Genomic DNA, 20,642 nt, shown 5'->3' on the forward strand with positions numbered 1-20,642 from the left:
AGGGGTTAGGGCTTGGAAATTGGAGAGTTTGATTTGGGGATTTGAGGGAGCATTTGATGTCGGATTTTGATGAATTTGGTATGGATAGACTCGTGAGTGAAAGGGGTTTCCAATTTTTGTGATTTTTGTCGGATTCCGAGACTTGGGCCCGGGGGCCTAGTTTGGGTGAATTTCGGGATTTTGGCCTAAATTGATAGTTTTTCGTGTGGAATTGGTTCCTTGGCCTATATTGATTGCATTGTATTGTTTTTGGTTAGATTCGCGATGTTTGGAGGCCGATTCCAGAGGCAAGGGCGTCGCGGAGTAGGGATTTGACCGGTTTGAGGTAAGTAATGATTGTAAATCTAGTCCTGAGGGTATGAAACCCCGAATTTCACATCGTATTACTACTTTGAGGTGACACACATGGTAGGTGACGGGCATGTGGGCGTGCACCATTGGGGATTGTGACTTGGTCCGTCCCGTAGCAACTACTAAGTTGCGTAGTTGACTGAAACTATATGATACTTATGTATTTTAGAAAGAATTTTTATAAATTGGGCTGAATGCCATATTTGGGCCTCGTGCCAAAGCTATTTGGGACTTTAGGGGCCTTTTCTTATTATCTCTCACTGTTTTGATTTAAGATCTATACTCAGTGATGTTGTGTTTACTGATTTCATAACTCAGTCTTTATTACCCCGTTTTGATGCATAAAAATGTTATTTTGGGCTGAGCACCCTATTTTTTTTTCTAATAGCCCGAGTGGCTTGAGAGGTTTATGACTGAGTGAGGCCGAGGGACTGTTCTTGTGAGGATATTATAGGATCAGGTTGTGCGCCGCAGCATGTTGTTACTGATTTATGATTATGAGAGGCCGAGGGCCGGATTGATTTATGCCACGAGGTGGCTTGTTATAGCGCTTGGGCTACCCCTCCGGAGTCTGCACACCCCCAGTGAGCGCGGGTACCCTGAGTGAGTGTAATGAGATATGCCCGAGGGGCCATATACGAGTGACTGTGAGATTTGCCCGAGGGGCCGATTCTGAGTGATGTTATGCTCGAGGGGCTGTTTATGATTTATGTTGCCCGAGGGGCGGTATACGAGCGATGTTTCCCCGAGGGGTTGTTTATGATTTTCATCACTTTTACTCTCTTTTGCATTGAGCCTCTCTTAAAACTGTTAATAAATATCTTCAAATGATTTTTATCGAAAACTGGATTTTTAAACGAGATGATTTGACTCACGTACTGATTTGAAAGCATGTTGTACTTACTGAGATTTCATGATATGGACTTTATGTATTTTCTACTGCTCAATCTTTATTTACCTTTATTACTTACTGAGTTGGCCTACTCACATTACTCCCTGCACTTTGCGTGCAGATCCAGGGATTGCTGGACGTGCTAGCGAGCGTTGATTTTCATCCGTCGCGGATTTGTTGGAGTTGGCAAGGTAGCTGCATGACGATCGAAGCCTTGCTCTTCTCCCTCATATCTTCCTTTAGATATTATTAGTTGGTTTCCAGACTGTATTAGTCTTAGCAATTTCGGACAGTTTTTTTTGTAGATGCTCATGACTAGCGACACCCCGATGTCGGGCTTTTCTTTTTGCACTTTGTTATTCAGACTTATCTTATGAAGTTTTATTTATTTAATAGCTTAAAGAACTTTAACTTTAAATATCGGGTTGTTTTGGTAAAAGAGTCGGCTTGCCTAGTTTCACGATAGGCGCCATCACGACATGGTAGATTTGGGTCGTGACAGGATTGGATAATGCAAAAGCGCATTATTGCTTATAGAAAATTAATTCACGTCACACAAGGGAGTTTATTACCGACACAGTTAATGATATTTGTAGATATTTTTGCATTATTGATAAGAATATGTCAATTTCAATGGATAATGCTACTAGTAACACAAATGTTGTAGCTTTGCTTACCACTACACTAAGTCCTGCATTTAGTAACATTTTTCATGTTAGATGTATTTGTTATATTTACCATTTAATTGTGGGTGATGGTATGATAATTTTAAATATTGAAATTGAAAAGGTTAAAATGGCTCTTAACTGGCCTTTTTATTCAAACCGTAGAAGTAGACTTAGAGAATATTTTAAAAGATGCGATGAATTTGGCCTAAGAGAAAGAAAGGTTCCTAAAGCTTGTCCAAATAGATGGAATTACATGTATGAAAGTTTAGTTGTTGCATATGAATATAGAAATCCCATAAACTCAATGTTTAATGCTCATGTAAGTGATGATGATGAGCACCTTATAAATGCGGATTGGGCTAATGTTAAAATGCTTGTAGATTTTTTAGAAAAATTTCATATTGCTACAAATGAATTTTCTAGGCAATATTATCCTACTATTTTTAACGGTTTAGTTTATATTGCAGAACTTGCAAATTTGTTTGCTCATTTTCCAGAGGGTGGGGATATTTATGAACTTGCTATTGATTCTATGAGAAAAAAGTTTAAAAAATATTTTTTTCCCTATTCCCCTTATTTATGGTGTTGCTGCCTTGTTAAATCCTACTATGAAATATGGAGGTCCTCAATTTTGGTATGAAACTGTTTATAATGGTTTAGCACTTGAAGAAGAGTAGTTGTCTAAACTTCCGGAAGCGATAGCTTCAATTAAAATAAATGCTCAAACTATTTATAATGCTTATCAAGTTGCATTAGATCAAGCTAGACCAAATGTTCCAACTCCTTCTTTCTCTGATTCTCAATCATCTAAAAGAACTGCGGGAGTAAGAGCACCTAGTGCTTGGGCCAGGTTCAGGGGTTCTCAAGGTTCTACTACTAGTGATTTTTCACAACTAAATGAGCTTGAAGTTTATTTGTCACAGGGAATTGAGGAAGTGAATCCTGACGGCTCCTTTAATATTTTGGAATGGTGGAAGGACAAAGAAAAATACTTTCCGATCCTTTCAAGGATGGACCGAGATATTTTAACTATTCAAGCTTCAACAGTGGCATCAGAGAGCGCTTTTAGTCAAGCAAGACTTTAACTCAGTGATTATAGGCATCTATGAGGGAGATCTTGGAAAAATCAGTACTTTTCAGAGGCTGGATCCGTTCAGAAAGAAGAAATTTTGGACTTGCTGAATTACAACCAGAGGTAGACGAAGCTTACGAAGAAATGCTAGCTGAACTTGCGGAGGATTCTGCTTTGTTCGGAAGCGGTGATGACCAAGCTTCTTTTTCGCCACCACCAACGGAAATTCCTCCGGACCTTAATGGATTTATGAAGTTTGTAAGAGATACCATGTAACTTGTATGAATAAAAAATAGTATGTATTATGTAACTTGTATTTTGGCACATCTTGATCAGTTTCTTTTTCTTCTCAATGGTGGTATTAGCACCTTATTGTGCTCATTCTATAAGGGGGAGGAATACTAAGAAAGATATTGCCATAGGTTCTTAATGCTATAATAAAATTATAACGCATTGCTTTGAATATCTCTTTACAATATTTTTGTCTTTAAATTTGAATTAAAAAATTTAGATCACATATAATTTACAAGGAATTGCCTTAGATATTTTTTATTACCATCTTTTTTTCTCTAACTTCTATAAAAGTTTTAAAAAAAAATTATCCGTTGGGACCACTTAGGCCCGGGACCGGCCCACTTAACCCGGGACCATTAGTTCATGGGCTCGGTCCGGGAACGGTTCCTACAAAAAGACCACGAAGTCCGTGACCACGAAAACCGTTTAATTTAGGACCGGCTCGGGATCAGGACCGGCCCACATGCCAGCCTTATGTTAGATTTTAAATAAGAATCGGTGATAACCAAATTTTGAAAGGATTCAACACTTCATTTAGTAGATACCTTTTCATTTAAAATACTTATAATTAATTTTATTTAACCAAATGGGAAACAACATGCATCTTTTTCAACTCTTCTTGGCCAGAGTCATGCAAGGATGAGTCCTTTTCTTCAATTCCTGTTGAAGATCTCATTGAGGAATAAGCTGATGGTTTTTGAAGTTTTTTCAGTTAATTATTACACCTACCAGTAGTATTTAAGTATGATTAAGAAAGTATTAGTGACGATAGAACTAACACAAGGGCTCTAGTTTATGCTGGCCACAAATACGAAATCACCCGATAGCTTAGTGGAGTATCTTTTTTCCTCGTATTAAATCCTGAATTTCATGGAAAATATTATTTAAGGGAGTTATTGGTCTCATTAAAAAGGTGAATTGAGTACTCCGAAAGATGTTTAAAATCTCCGAAAGAAGCAAGCTAAGCACAGATCCAACAACTACATAATGAGGCATAGTGAAAAAGTAAAGTAACTGTATATCCACATAAATACATACGTACATAAGCAAAAAGGAGCGAGAAATAGAGAGTACTGTCACACCTCCTTTTTACTACACCCGCGAGGGTGTAAAGGAGTTTTTCCAATTAAAGGACAATCGGAACGGGATTTATTATTAATATTCAGAGTCGCCACTTGGGAGATTAATGGTGTCCCAAGTCACCGGTTGAATCCCGATCCGAGGAGATTATGACTCTGTCAACAGTCCGCGAACCAGAACTCCGAGTAAGGAATTCTGTTAACCCGGGAGAAGGTGTTAGGCATTCCCGGATTCCGTGGTTCTAGCACGATCGCTCAACTGTTGTATTTGCTTTTATCTGATTTTAAAACATATTCTAACCTATATGCCTTTTAGTGGTAAACCGCTTTTATTGTTATTTTTAATAAGAATTGCAACGTCGTGAAAATGCGTCTCGAACCGCGTCGCACCAGTGCACCCATGGTTTTTGACACGTTTCAACTTCGNCCGCGAGGGTGTAAAGGAGTTTTTCCAATTAAAGGACAATCGGAACGGGATTTATTATTAATATTCAGAGTCGCCACTTGGGAGATTAATGGTGTCCCAAGTCACCGGTTGAATCCCGATCCGAGGAAATTATGACTCTGTTAACAGTCCGCGAACCAGAACTCCGAGTAAGGAAATCGTTTAACCCGGGAGAAGGTGTTAGGCATTCCCGGGTTCCGTGGTTCTAGCACGGTCGCTCAACTGTCATATTCGGCTTATTTATCTGATTTCAAAACATGTTTTAGCTTATGCTTTTTAACTTTGAACCGCTTTTATTATCATTATTTTAAGAGAATTGCAACGTCGTGAAAACACGTCTCGAACCGCGTCACATAAATGCACCCGCGATTTTTGACGCATTTCGACTTCGTTGGGATTTGGATTTGGGTCACATAAATGTGCACCCGTATTTAGGAAGGTAAAATTATTTAAATTGCGTGCCTAAAGAGACCACCGCGTTATTATCTTTGGAGAAGGCCGTGAAATTCGCTAAACGGCCCATCTCGAGGTCTAAGGATTTGCACAAATAATTAAAGAGGGCCAAGCATTTGAAATTTGTTAGGCTTGGCACACCTCTATTCTGATCTTAAAGGAAATTTCACACTGCGTTGTTAAGGTCCATAACTACATTTGCTAAACGTGGCACACCTCGCTTAATTGATTCTAGATCCTTAGCCTTTTTAACTTTAATGTTCATATAGGCTAAATAAGAGACTTTGTATAAAACTCGGGCCCAAGTCTCTCAATTATTAGGCTGCCAGATACAAAGAGGCTGCCTTGAACTAAAAAAAACCTCGATAACATTTAGGCCCAAAGGGCCCAAACACTCCAAACAGCGCCGGCTTCAAACAAGGAGCCCAGGATCGAATCCTACTGCTGCCCAAATAGCATCCCAAGCACAAGATTTGAACAATCCCAAGTTGATTTAAAACACAGGACTTAGCCCAGACTTAATTCAAACGACCATGAATGCCTATTTAGCAATTAACCCAGAAACTGCACATATGCCAATCGATTAAAATCCAGGAAAATATACACATAGCCGTACACTTGGCTTCCAAAATTAATTGCTTCAAAGAGGATTGAACAACCAAGCAACCAAGAAAAACTCCGAACTAATCACAATAGCAATTATGCGAACTGATCTAGTAGACACTAAGAGGCTGAATTCACCTTACACTAAATGCATTTTCCAGCCTATTATATACATACCAGTATGAACTTACTAACAATCTCATCACGGAAACGCAGCTAATTCTTATCATGACTCGAATCGAAAAACCAAACAGGAAATGAACAACTGATGCCCTGAACAGTTCCTAGCTCAACAAGTTCACATGGATTCAGCTGATCCACATTTTTACATGGAATATCCAGGGATCAAACACCCATCAGTTTCAGCAGAGCTCAAACACAGACATGCCTTTCATGGCTTAAATAAACTCTTACTACAGCAAATGGTGAATTATTCTTAAATCGCACAGAAACTAACTAAGAAATGAAATGACTACAATACAATATCGAATAAACGAAGCACAACACTGGTTGAAGCCATGTTCTGAATCCCAATATTTATTTCATACATCAAATCTGACTTCACATGTTTAATAGAGCTCGAGATATAATACCTGGAGGTCAAAAGGAGAAAGAAGAGTGAGGAAACATGAGCAGCAACAGAACAGTACTTCAGCAAATCAGCTTAGACCAGAATTTTGAAACAGTACAGCAGCAGAGCCAATAAAGAGGAAACAACACCAATTTAAAGCCCAGAAATGATGTATGATTGTCTGAAACCCAGTTTTAATTAACCAAATCCCTAGCAACTTCAAACTAGACTCGATTTCAAACCCTTGTGAATTCAGCCAATCAAAACTACTTCAGAATCAGAGAAGCTCCAAAAGATCCCCAAACAAATTTCAATAGAACAGTGTTATTCATCAGAATTTCTAGTTTTTTTTTTTGATTTTCTTTTCTGAAAACTTTTATCTCTGAACTCCTATAGAACAGTAGAACTATCTAGCTTTTTTTGATCTTTTTCTCTCTATATCTCTCCTCTCTCAAGTTATTCTCTCTGTATTTCAGCCCTTCATTCTCTCGGATTTCAGAATGTTAAAAGCTCTATTGTTTTTGGATTTTCAGCTCTTCCGTCTCTGCCTTGAAAGGCAAGCTTAAGATGCCTTTATAGGCAAGGGACTAGGGCAGACCTTATGTTTTCAATTTTGCACCCTGCCCCCTCTTGAATTCTCATTTTAGCTTAGCTAACCTCCAATTATTGACTTGCTATCCAAGATAAACTACTTAAAAACCTGAAATTGGCTAGTAATCCTACTAGAAGCTTCTTCTTTCAGTTATGAAAAGATTCCCCTCACTTAAACTACCCAAATCACCCCTGTAGCTACTGTTATTTACCCTGAACCCACCCGGACCAACTGGTCAAACTAATTGGGCCATAGACCTTGAATTGAAACCAAGAGTGGGCTCAAATCTGTCCCAATGACCCAAAATGACACATTTTATCCAATTAAAACTATAAGCCATATAACGCAAATGCTGAAATGACTTCGATTCTTTTAAAAATCTAGACTAAACAATTTATCAACTAGAATTAACTAAATTAATAAAACTAAACTAAACCAAACGAACTTAAACAAACTAGGCCCAAAACAAGGTTTAAAGAAACCAGCAGCGGACAGAAATCAGCTCTAACTAAAACTCGTCCAAATTTAAAATTGCGTACTGGGGAGAAGGAGAACAAGGGGGAATGGACAAGAACTAAGAAAACAAAAGCAATAAAAGAAAGATAAAAGGTGAAGACACTTACTGAATCAAGCTCGATTTCGACTGACTTCGCATTTGATCCCCAAATAATGTTATCCACTTGTTCTTTGCCAAGAAAAAGCGAACAACATTTTTTGAAGGCCAAACAGACCTTGAACTCTAAGGGGACCTTGAGAGGTGCCTCTGCATGAATGACTTTGACTATGGCTGGCGGGTCTTGAGCTAAGATTTGGAATTCGACGAGTTCAAGCCATGCTTGAGGAAAACTGACTATGGGATAGGGTAGAGGAGATGAAGGAGGTAATGGGGTGTAAATTTGGTGGTGGATTGGCGGTGGCGCCGTCACCGGAGAAAACAGGGCGGCGGCTAGGGTTTCGGAGTTTTGAGGGATTCCGGTGGGATTTGAGGGGAGCTGGTGGTGGATTCATGATGAGGAAGAGGAGAGGGAGCTTTGGTGTGAGTTTGGGGGCGTTTGGTGGCCGGCCGCCGCCGTAGGCGAATTCCGGCGGGCGGCAGGCGGCGTTTGAAGGCGGAGCTCGGCGGGGTCTCTGAAGAGTTGAGAGAGATGACTGGGGGGTAGGGGGGAACGTTTGGACATATAAATATTAATGACACCCCTAGTTCGAGACCGTCGGATCAAGATAGATCAACGGTTGATATGCTTCACCATGAAACGGGGTCGTTTTGGTATTAACCGGAGACGGACCGGGTGGGGTAATGGTTTTGGGCTGGGTTAAAGGTTTATGGGCCAGGTATTTGGACGAAAATTTGGGTTGGGGGGTTTGATTAATTGGCCTGGAGTGAATTTGGCCCAAATTTTGGTCTCTTATTAAGACCACCCTTTTGTAATTTTTCTTTTGCTTCCTCTTTTTATTTCTTTTAATTAATTCTTTGTATTTCAATTTGTATTTTTATATTTTCTGATTTTGTTAAAATGCTAAACTAAAGCTTAAAACCAAATTAAAATTAGATTTCCTAATTTCCATACACTAATTCCTAATTTAAATGCCATCTAAGATACTAAACTGCAAAAAGGACCACTTTTGTTATTTTCTTTTTATTTTATTCTAAAACAACTTAATTACTAATCTAAAAATGTGAAATTAAATCCTAAATGCAAAAATGCATATTTTTGTATTTTCATATGAATTAAAGTGCACAAATAAAAATGCAACAATTACCAAAAATGCCACAAAATTCACAAAAAATTATAAAATACTAAAGAAATTGTTTTTTTTTGTTTGAAATTTGGGAATTTATTGCTTAGGGCAAAAATCACGTGCTCACAAAGTTGCTCCTTGAGAAGATGATGTTTTTTCCGTGCAAAGATAAGTGAGCGGAAACGAGCGATTTTTGCCCGTTCGCATATTCCGTGTGAAGCATTTTTTAAAAGAGTTGACCGCGCCCTGCTTCAAAGGTTGCCTACATATCCTAGGCTAAACAGGAATCAGGTCAGTGTAGTTCGGGAAGGTTTGGTAGCTGGGACTACCAGGAGCTGTGATTTCACTGCTGTTGCTGTTGCTACTGCTCGCTGACCTCCTTATTACACCGTGTTAAAATAAAAGAAGCTAGCCTAAGCTATGATCTACGAATTACAAAAGGGTCCTATCTATATCTTCTAACTTGTTCTTGTGTTGCCTTGAACTTGTATCTTGTAATCTTCCGATGGTATTCCTGTTGTTGTCTTGCATTGTGATTGGCGATGTTGCTGCCATTCCTCCGAATGATGCTTGATTGTTACCATTTGAAACATGTGTCCGTTTTCCAGGTGGGCTCCTGACTGCAACAAAACAAACAAAGAAAACTTCTGCCCAGTTTGGTGGCTGGGCACATCATGTTATCAAATATTAAAAGCTAAAAATTTAAATTGTACTTCCCTTGTTCTCCAGGTGGGCGCCTGACTGCTGAAGCTTGAAAAGTATTCCCTTGTTCTCCAGGTGGGCTCCTGATTGCTGAAGCTTGAAAAGTATTCCCTTGTTCTCCAGGTGGGCTCCTGACTGCAACAAAATAAACAAAGAAAATTTTCTGCCCCAGTTTGGTGACTGGGTACAGCATGTTATCAAATATTAAAAATTAAAAGCTAAAATTGAATTGCACTTCCCTTGTTCTCCAGGTGGGCGCCTGACTGCTGAAGCTTGAAAAGTATTCCCTTGTTCTCCAGGTGGGCTCCTGATTGCTGAAATTTGAAATATTCCCTTGTTCTCCAGGTGGGCTCCTGATTGCTGAACTTGAAAAGTATTCCCTTATTCTCCAGGTGGGCTCCTGACTGCAACAAAATAAACAAAGAAAATTTTCTGCCCCAGTTTGGTGACTGGGTACAGCATGTTATCAAATATTAAAAATTAAAAGCTAAAATTGAATTGCACTTCCCTTGTTCTCCAGGTGGGCGCCTGACTGCTGAAACCTGAAAAGTATTCCCTTATTCTCCAGGTGGGCTCCTGACTGCAACAAAATAAACAAACAAAGAAAATTTTCTGCCCCGGTTTGGTGACTGGGCAGACTTGTGAGTTATTACCTAAGCTATTGGTGCGATGGTGACAGCAAAACTAAAGACTTGATTGGCAAGTACGTCTCCTGTGAGTAAAACTATTTGACTAAGATTTTTATCTAGGAGAAAATTCATCAGACTAGGTCCATTTTTGTTATCTTAGGAGAAAAATTCGTCAGACTAAGATTTAGATCCTAGGAGGAAATTCATCAGACTAGGTCCACTTTTGTTATCTTAGGAGAAAAATTCGTCAGACTAAGATTTTGATCCTATAAAACTCCATCAGACTAGGTATGTTCTTGGTTATCTTAGGAGAAAGTTTCATCAGACTAAGATGTAGATCCCAGGAGAAGGTTCATCAGACTAGGTTTACTATCTCAGGAGAAAGATTCATCAGACTAAGATTTTGACTCTATAAAACTCCATCAGACTAGGTATGTTCTTGGTTATCTTAGGAGAAAGTTTCATCAGACTAAGATGTAGATCCCAGGAAAAGGTTCATCAGACTAGGTTTACTATCTCAGGAGAAAGATTCATCAGACTAAGATTTTGACTCTATAAAACTCCATCAGACTAGGCCTTTTACCCTAGGAGGAAACATTGTGAAAAGTAATGGCAAAGGTCAATGATTTGAGAAACTTCCCTTTTGTCGGTTCTCCTCTCGTTCCTTTTCTTGTCTTTCCTTTCTTGTTCCCTTACTGTTGAAACAAATTTCTTGCACTGCTTTGTTCCTGTTTCAAACAACGAAAACTTGTGAGTTTCAAATGTGGTGGTTGGTTTGTGGCCTTGAACTTCGAAGGTGGCTCATGATCCTCCATTTGTTGCATTGCATGAACGGTTATCTCCCCAATCCTCATGTCTCATATGGATCCCGCAGCATGTCTATTGTCCCCGCTTCGTGTATATGATGTTCTTTCTTGACCACTGGCTTTAGCCTTGAGTTTATTGTTCTTTCACTTGTCATGATAACTGACACCCCCTCGAAGATCTTGCTTGTTTATTGACTAACCACTTTCTTTGCTACCCTTGACACGGAGACTACCTCTGATCCGTTCACCAAAACATCCTCCATCTGTTGCGTGGTTCCTAAATCAGACCCTTGTATTTCGCACGAATCCCAAAGCATGTTGATTGTGGCCAACTCAGTGTGCCTATGGTTTTCTCCTGGCTTGACGCCTTTATGTGCTCACCAGGTCCCGTGTTGTTTAATTGGAAAGCTTGGTGGCAGAATTTGATGTCATTTCTCACTTGTTTTGAACAATCGACCCAGGACGAAGGAGTAAAACAAAGTAGGAGGATTGGAGTAAAGGGTAATGGAGAGAGACGATTCCTAACAAGAAACCTACAGAGTAGCAATCTACCGGATGTGGATACCGACTCTGATGACCTTGACATGCACCTGCAGCCTATTCTGTTAAGCAAATCTGATGTTCAGCTTTTGTTATACCTTCTTGCCGTGAAACTTGGCTTCGATTCTCCGCTTGCCCGATCAGATTCACAATCCTTATTCGACTTGTAGTGCCCACAGGGTTTTCACTATCAAGCCTCTCTCATTTTGATTTTTCTCTCAACTCACCATCGCCTTATGGTGCCCGCGAAGGTTTTCACCAATAAGACTCTCTCATTTTGATCTCTCTCAGCTTTCATCACCTTGGGGGTACCCGTGAGGATTCTCATCAACAAGACTTTCTCATTCTTCATTTCCTTCGTTCGGACCGGAGTGTTGCCCCTGATATGATGCACCTCTTGCTCACTTGCCTCGGCATTTCTTGAAGACTGATCGGAAGGTCTTTCTTTGGACCGTAATGTGGGCTTTTGGATAGGGTTAGAAAGGAGGGGTATCAAAGGCTCAAAACAATTCAATCATGGGTTTAAAGTTACAACTTTCGGAATCAGATTTCCCACAGCAACCACAACTTCTGCCCCAGTTTCTTTCTTGGGGGACTTTGGATTTTTGTTTTGGTATGACTGAACCTCAGAGTGAGGCTGCCTACGTACCCTTTTGGGATCAAGTCAAACGTAGTTCAGGCGACTACTTTGATTGTTGCGATCTTTCTTCCGCTTTTCTTTTCCTTTCTTTTCTTTTCTTTTCCTTCTCTTCTCTTTTCTCTTTTTACTTTTTCTTTTCTTTTCTTTCCCCTTTTCTCTTTTTGCTTTTCTTTTCTTTTCTCTTCTTTTGTTTTCTTTCTTTTCTTCTTTTTTTTTCTCTTCTTTTTCTTCTTCACTGTTTTTCTCTNTTCTTTCTTTTCGTTTCTTTTTTCTTTTTCTTTCTTTCTTTCTTTTTGTTTTTCTTTCTTTTTTCTTCTTTTTTTTTTTCTCTTCTTTTTCTTCTTCACTGTTTTTCTCTTGTTTCTCCATTTACTTCCCCATTTGAACTTGCGAGTCTGATTATTGATTCCGAAAGAGGGGCATGCAAGAAAATAATCGAGGCTCAAAGGGGTAACAAAGGACAAAGTGTTTGGATAGCAGAATAAAAATGCCTTCGTCATTCCAATCTTCAAAACATACCGAGTACAAATTGGTAGCGAAATTAGCGAAATTCTTGCCAGCTTTATCGAAGATTTGTCGAGAAGAGGAGAAGGAAGTCGTCAGCTATGTGATACACGCATTACAGCAACAGCTGACGTGGAAGCTGAGTAGGATAACTAAGTAGGATTATTTGAACATTTAGTTTTGGCGGGAAAAGTAGTTATTTTGATTTTCAACATGTTTTGCATTTCAATTTCAAACTCTAATTGTATAAGTAATAATTTGTAATATGAAAAAGTCACTTGAAAAGCTAATACAGATCATTTCCTTCTTCTTCTGAATTCTCTCTTCTCTCTTACTTCTATTTCTCTCCTCTTCTCTCTCGAATTACTGTTTCATTGCTGCGTTTGATACCGTATTGGTATCGATTCGTATCAGAGCTAAGCGTCCACGATAGGACCTCGAAAGGCTGTGGAAGATGCTCACGGAATTCCAGCTGTTACCCTCCAGGAACAATATGAGGATTTAGCAGCTCAGCAACTGGATTTGCGAGCTATCATGGATCAGAAGCATCAGGAGCTTAGGGACGGTATGGTTTGCAGGAAAATTGAGCTAGTTTAATTGGTTATTGCTCTCAAAAGCTCCCTTGATGGAATGCAATTACATCAGCAATCGAAGGATGACGGTTCTACTTCGACTAATCGAGCTCACGCTGCTACAATAGGTTAGGGTATTTTAGGCCCAAACCCTTACTAGGTTTCTAACAATCGAAATCATAATCTGGTATTTCCTCATTTTAATGGTGAATACTTGAAAAATTGGCTGTATTGAATTGAGCAGTATTTTGCTATGGATAATACTCCTCTTAATGAGAGAGTGAGGCTAGTAGCTATGAATTTGGATGATGATGCGTTGGCTTGGCATCAATCCTTTGTGAAGTGTAGAGGTGTGCCTAGGCTACCTGAGTGGGAGGAATATTTGGATATGTTGGTTGAAACATTTGGGGATGAGTTTGCAGATCCCATGCTTGAGTTAAAATAGCTGAGACAAACTGGTTCTGTGAGGGAATTTCAGTTTGCTTTTGATAGGCTAGTTTCACAGTGTAATTTGTTAGTAGATCAAGCTATATCATGCTTCCTAGGTGGACTGAAGGAAGAGTTGGTTAACCCAATTATGATGCATGAACCCCAAACTCTCTCAAAAACCTATCGACTAGCTAGATTAGTTGAAGCTACCTTAGCAGCTAATGCTAGAACTCTGAAACATTTTCCTGCACCTACCCACCCCTACCAAAACTCCTAACCACCAACAAATCAGCTTTGACAACTTCAAACACTACTACTCCCAGAACTAGAATAATGATTGCACCAGCTGAGATGCAGGCCAAAAGAGCTCAGGGTTTATGCTATTTTTGCAATGACAAGTACACACCTGGTCATAGGTGTTCCTTACCTAAGCAAATGTTCATCATGGACCTAGAATACCCTGAGGGTGATATGGATGAGGAGCTAGTTAAGTCAGAAGGAACAATAGCTACTAAGGAATGGGCTGTGACTGATGGAGATCCTCCCTTGATATGCTTATGTGCTCTAAGTGGACTTCAGGGAGCCCAAACTATCCATGTTATTGGCTATAGTGATAAACAACCCATTCAGATATTGTTAGATGGTGGAAGTACTCATAATTTCATTGATGTTGAATCTGCAAAAAGGCTGGGTTGTCATGTTACAGGAGGTTACACCGGAAACTAGGAAGGAGTGTAGCAGCCACCTTAATTCCCTTCATTTGCCCGTAGAGGAGCCTCTACCAGGATCACTTAAGAATCTACTCAGCCAGTATTAACAAATCTTCAATGAGCCTACAGCTTTGCCTCCTCAGAGGGGTGCTTTTGATCATAGAATTCCCCTGCAAGAAGGGTCTAAACCAGTCAACATCCGACCCTATAGGTACTCCTCTATGAAGAAAGATATCATAGAGAAGCTGGTATTAGAAATGTTACAGCAAGGTGTCATCCAGTATAGTAATAGTTCCTTCTCTTCACCAGTGGTTCTAGTAGGGAAAATGGATGGGTCATGGAGATTGTGTGTTGATTATAGGGAGTAAAACCAATGCACAATTAAGGACAAGTTCCCCATTCCCATTATAGATGATCTTTTGGATGAACTTGTTGGAGCTACAGTCTTTTCTAAGATTGATCTAAGATCGTTGTACCATCAGATTAGAATGGTACCATCAACCTTTGCACTCAATTGAGCCTCCAAGTCGCGAATAGAACTGCCAAGTTGGTCGATCTCTTGTCCTAGTTCAGCTCTTCCTTCTATAAATTGTTGCATCTCATTCATAATTTTCTCACGGAAACCTTCATATTCCTCTAATAATTTCCCGTGCATATCAAGAATGCGAACATCGTGTTCTACATCATCCAATTCGTTACTCCTGTCAAACTCACAAGAATTATTAGAATCAACATAAGAAGGGATTGGAGTAGGATAACAACACTTAGGACAATTATTCCAATTTTCATCACAAATAGTACAGGATGGAGATGGTGCACACAACTCGGTATTGGGAATATTTTTACAATATTGCCACAGGTGGGGTCCTTTACAATATGGACAAGGATCACAAAAACAAGAATACTTATTATCCCACCACTTTTCGTTCAAAGATGCCATGTAAAAAAAATAAAAATATAACACTAACTACACTAGACTAAAATTAAAAACTTAAATAGATAAAAAGTAAAAATCTAATCTAGTAAAATAGTTAATTTCTAAATCACCGGCAACGGCGCCAAAAACTTGTTGCTCCCAAACGCACACGCAAGTATACATGGTCGACAAGTAATATAGGATTGTAAGTCCAGATATCGTACCCACAGGGACTTGTGATTAACTATCAACTAAATTAAACCGAACAATTAATCTATTCAAGCGAATCCTAACGTATGAATATTTAACTAAAATTAATCTAGAGCAGTAAACTAAGAGATTAAAGAAAATAAGTCGGCAATATTAGGGACGAATTCAATGTGAGTGAATATTCTAGAGCTATGGGTTAGCTAACAATCCCGTTGAGTTTTTTTTACCTAAATTGTCTAATTAATTTATCTAGTTTATTGGTTGACGAGGTTAATATTGCTCGTAGCCTTCTCCCGAAGTACAACTTGCCTATTCAAGCTAGCCTAACGCCTATATTCCTATGGAATTAGGATTAACAAGAACGCATTTATAATTCCCGTATAATAACCAAGCAAGGCGATAGGTATATTCCTATCCTAACCGCAAATCCGCCCCCCTCAGAGTTAAGATCTTGCTCTACTCAATCTTATATGCAATATAGAATTCCCTCTCCCGAGTTCAATCCTAGATTCGTAGATAGTATTCAATTGGTGATCAAGCAATCAAATAATTAAGCGCAAGATTGAATAAGTATACCAATATGATAAAATAATAAGAACAATTCAAGCTTCAAACTACAACGTTCATGTAGCACCCAAAATTCTAGAACTAATAAACTATGAAATTAAAGGAAGAGAAGAGAAGAAAAACTAGTTGAAAGCCTCCTCCAAGCGTGGTGTGTGTTCCCCCACGTGAATTCTCCTCCAAAGTATGTTAGATATCCTCAAAAGTGGCGTCCTCCCCCAAAAAATATGTTTAGTCTTGCTTTTATACGTGTTGGATAGGTCTAGGGCCGAAATAACCTTTTTCCGGGCAAAGTTGGACAAAATTCCTGTCACTGGCGCCCTGGCTAGCGCCCTCCACGGCGCTGCCAAATTTTTGCTACAATTTTTGGTGCCACAGGTAGGGCTGGGCGCCACCTGTGGCGCCCAAATTCACAAGTTTCCCGGTTTCGTTCGTTTTGGCTCAAATCTTGCGCGTTTCGCCCCCAATTGCTCCCGAATCATTCCTACACATAAAAACACTTCAAATTAATATAAATCATAGCATTTAACTTCCCAAATTCACGAAACAAAAGTAAAATATGAGGCGATAAATAGAAATATATATGCTTTAAGCTAAACATCAACACCCCACACTTAGACTCTTGCTCGTCCTCGAGCAATGTGACAATCTACTACCGTCCAACTACGTACAAAGTTCAATCATTGAGGAGCACCTTAACTTTTAACCACACAGACTATACCCTTGACTATGATCAACGGCACACAAGCATGAATACACAAAATTTCACATTTTTCCCGTTTAGCCTGCCTAAGTATAACCTTTACATTCAATCAATTCCAACAACCTATTTGTCACCACCCAACCTCAAAAGCCGACTTGTAACCACTAACCACCCTCAATTCATGCACTTACCCAACAAGAAAGTTTACAACATTGCCAATCATTCATGAGATCATGTGCCCTCACCAACAAACAAAAGAGTGAATATAGATTAGTCCACACATTCAAATATGCTTTTGAACATAATTTAAGGACATCACACAATTGAACAAAATTCTCTCACTCTCAAAAAGAATTCATATGCATCCCGTGGTCGTGCCATAAGCTTGCCCGTAGTGTATATCTCTACTAATTTAAGCTAGCCAAATCTAGGATTAATTAGGACTTTTAAGGTTGTAATGTAGGCTAAGGGACAAGTAGGATATATTTAAAAATAGTGACTAACCCTCCTAAGCACTTTAATACACTACATTTACAATTCAAGCTCATATTCTTCTCAACCAATTCACTTGCCATATAAAACATAGTCCTCTTTTCAATTAAGCACTTTTATAATTCCACTGGCACAAATCATTAAGAATTTGAGGTGTGTATTTTTCTACATACTTTCACTGTCATTTTTTTTCTTTTCTTTCAATTTTTCTTTTCCTTTCTCCTTTTTTTTTCTTTTCTTCACACTCCATACATTAAAGTTCATCGGCTAGTGACTTCCGATTTCAACTTAGGGCACCAACGGGCCCTTCCATGGTTCCACTCAAAAGCTACTCCTCAATCTCTAACCGTACTTCTTTTAGCGACTAAGTGCCTTAGGAGGTAAAGGTTCAATCAATATCAAATTAAGAACAAAATAGGGGTATGGCTTGTAATGCGGTTGCCAAAGAAAAGGTCTATAGGCTCAAAGGGGCTAGCAACGGAAAATTTTATTTTTATGTGACAAACACATCTATGATCAAGCAAGAAAATGCCTACGTCATCTCCTAGATTATCACAACTTATAATTTCGCTTCGATTAACACACGGGGCAAGTTCTAGACTACACAGGATAGCATAGAAAACCACAAATCCTCACACACACGTTGCACATGACTCAATCAAGACGGTTATGTTCAACTATCAAGTCAAGTAAGCACACATAATTGAAAAATTTTAAGCAATATTGCACTATGTGGAATACGAGTCAAACAACTGAGAAAGAGCATCACAAAATAGGCTATTTAGTTTACTTAGGCTTTACAATTCAAACCAAATACACGGGAAGACATAATGTATGTCATAGCCTAATGTGCCAGCATCAACCATGTCAATGAGTATCTTAGAGCGACTCAGTTTCTTCCTAAACTACTCCTAAAAAAAATAAAGTACCCGGTTCGAGCTACATCCTTGGAAAAGAACCGGTGCCCTAAGAAAAACCAAGGAATACTACCTAGCTATTCTAAAAAAACAAAAGAAAAAATCTTTTTGGTATTTTTAATCGGGCTTTATCCCTCAAGAAAATTGTCCAGAAGATCCATTGTTGGGAAAAATCCGAACTTTTTCTAAATTTTTTTTCAATTTTCGTATTTTTTTTTACCTAAACTATGTCTACTATTAGTTCTAAAAGAACAACTAAATAAAAAAAAATAGTTTTATACAATTACACTTCAGAACGTAGTTTTCCCACCCCACACTTATATTATGCATAGTCCTCGATGCATGATCACAGAGAAAGATATTAAAACAAGGGTGACAAATACTCCCTGAGACCCTCTCGGGCCTAGCTCGGACATGATCCTCATTTTAAGGGTCGGGACGACCCCACACTTAAGCTCAAACATGCTCCTCAGCTTCAACTTCGGGTACTCAGACTTCCCCAATTCTGCAAAACAAAAACAACAAGAAACTTGACACTATATAAAAAAAAAATCAAAATGCAGGTTGGGTTGCCTCCCAACAAGCGCCTTATTTATAGTCGTGGCACGACTCCATCATTTTCACCACTTTTCCTTCCACTTTGAGGATATAAATTGCACCCCTAATTTTGCATCAATTTTTCTATCACGTTCCTGGGGCGGTGGTGTAAAAATAAAGGAATCAAGCAATAGAAATCGCATCTTGCACTTCTTGGCCTAAGTGAGGAATGTCGTTTTGCCTCCTTTGTATGGCAAATTTTAGAATATAAACACTTTGTTCCTCATCCATTGACTCCTCCATATGCTCGACTGGATCAATTCCCATGTCACCAACCAAACACAGTGTTGAAAAGTGTTTAGAATGAGGTCCAATACGCTCTAACTCCAAAATTGCATTATTTTTTACATCCTCAATAATATATACTTCCTCAACCTCAGCATCATCAACAAGAACATGGTTTAATAATTGGTATTCTCGTTTTAGCTCCTCAATTTGGCCTAGAAGATCTTTTTCAGCTTCACACAACTCATCACTAAGTTTTTGGGCGTTACAGGCATCAACCTTTGCATTCAATTGAGCCTCCAAGTCGCGAATAGAACTACCAAATTGGTCGATCTCTTGTCCCAGTTTAGCTCTTCCTTCTATAAATTGTTGCATCTTATTCATAATTTTCTCACGGAAACCTCCATATTCCTCTAATAATTTCCCGTACATATCAAGAATGCGAACATCGTGTTCTACATCATCCAGTTCGTTACTCCTGTCAAACTCACAAGAATTATTAGAATCAACATAAGAAGGGATAGGAGTAGGATAACAACACTTAGGACAAATATTCCAATTTCCATCACAAATAGTACAGGATGGAGATGGTGCACACAACTCGGTATTGGGAATATTTTTACAATATTGCCACAAGTGGGGTCCTTTACAATATGGACAAGGATCACAAAAACAAGAATACTTATTATCCCACCACTTTTCGTTCAAAGATGCCATGTAAAAAAATAAAAATATAACACTAACTACACTAGACTAAAATTAAAAACTTAAATAGATAAAAAGTAAAAATCTAATCTAGTAAAATAGTTAAATTTCTAAATCCCCGGCAACGGCGCCAAAAACTTGTTGCTCCCAAATGCACACGCAAGTATACGTGGTCGACAAGTAATATAGGATTGTAAGTCCAGATATCGTACCCACAGGGACTTGTGATTAACTATCAACTAAATTAAACCAAACAATTAATCTATTCAAGCGAATCCTAACGTATGAATATTTAACTAAAATTAATCTAGAGTAGTCAACTAAGAGATTAAAGAAAATAAGTCGGCAATATTAGGGACGAATTCAATGTGAGTGAATATTCTAGAGCTATGGGTTAGCTAACAATCCCGTTGAGTTTTCTACCTAAATTGTCTAATTAATTTATCTAGTTTATTGGTTGACAGGGTTAATATTGCTCGTAGCCTTCTCCCGAAGTACAACTTGCCTATTCAAGCTAACCTAACGCCTATATTCCTACGGAATTAGGATTAACAAGAACGCATTTATAATTCTCGTATAATAACCAAGCAAGGCGATTAGGTATATTCCTATCCTAACCCAAATCCCCCCCCCCCCCCCCCCAGAGTTAAGATCTTGCTCTACTCAATCTTATATGCAATCTAGAATTCCCTCTCCCGAGTTCAATCCTAGATTCGTAGATAGTATTCAATTGGTGATCAAGCAATTAAATAATTAAGCGCAAGATTGAATAAATAAACCAATATGATAAAATAATAAGAACAATTCAAGCTTCAAACTACAACGTTCATGTAGCACCCAAAACTCTAGAACTAATAAACTATGAAATTAAAGGAAGAGAAGAGAAGAAAAACTAGTTGAAAGCCTCCTCCAAGCGTGGTGTGTGTTCCCCCACGTGAATTCTCCTCCAATGTATGTTAGATATCCTCAAAAGTGGCGTCCTCCCCCAAAAAATATGTTTAGTCTTGCTTTTATACGTGTT

Source organism: Nicotiana attenuata, chromosome 12 (assembly GCF_001879085.1).
Source record: "Nicotiana attenuata strain UT chromosome 12, NIATTr2, whole genome shotgun sequence".
Lineage (NCBI taxonomy): Eukaryota > Viridiplantae > Streptophyta > Magnoliopsida > Solanales > Solanaceae > Nicotiana > Nicotiana attenuata.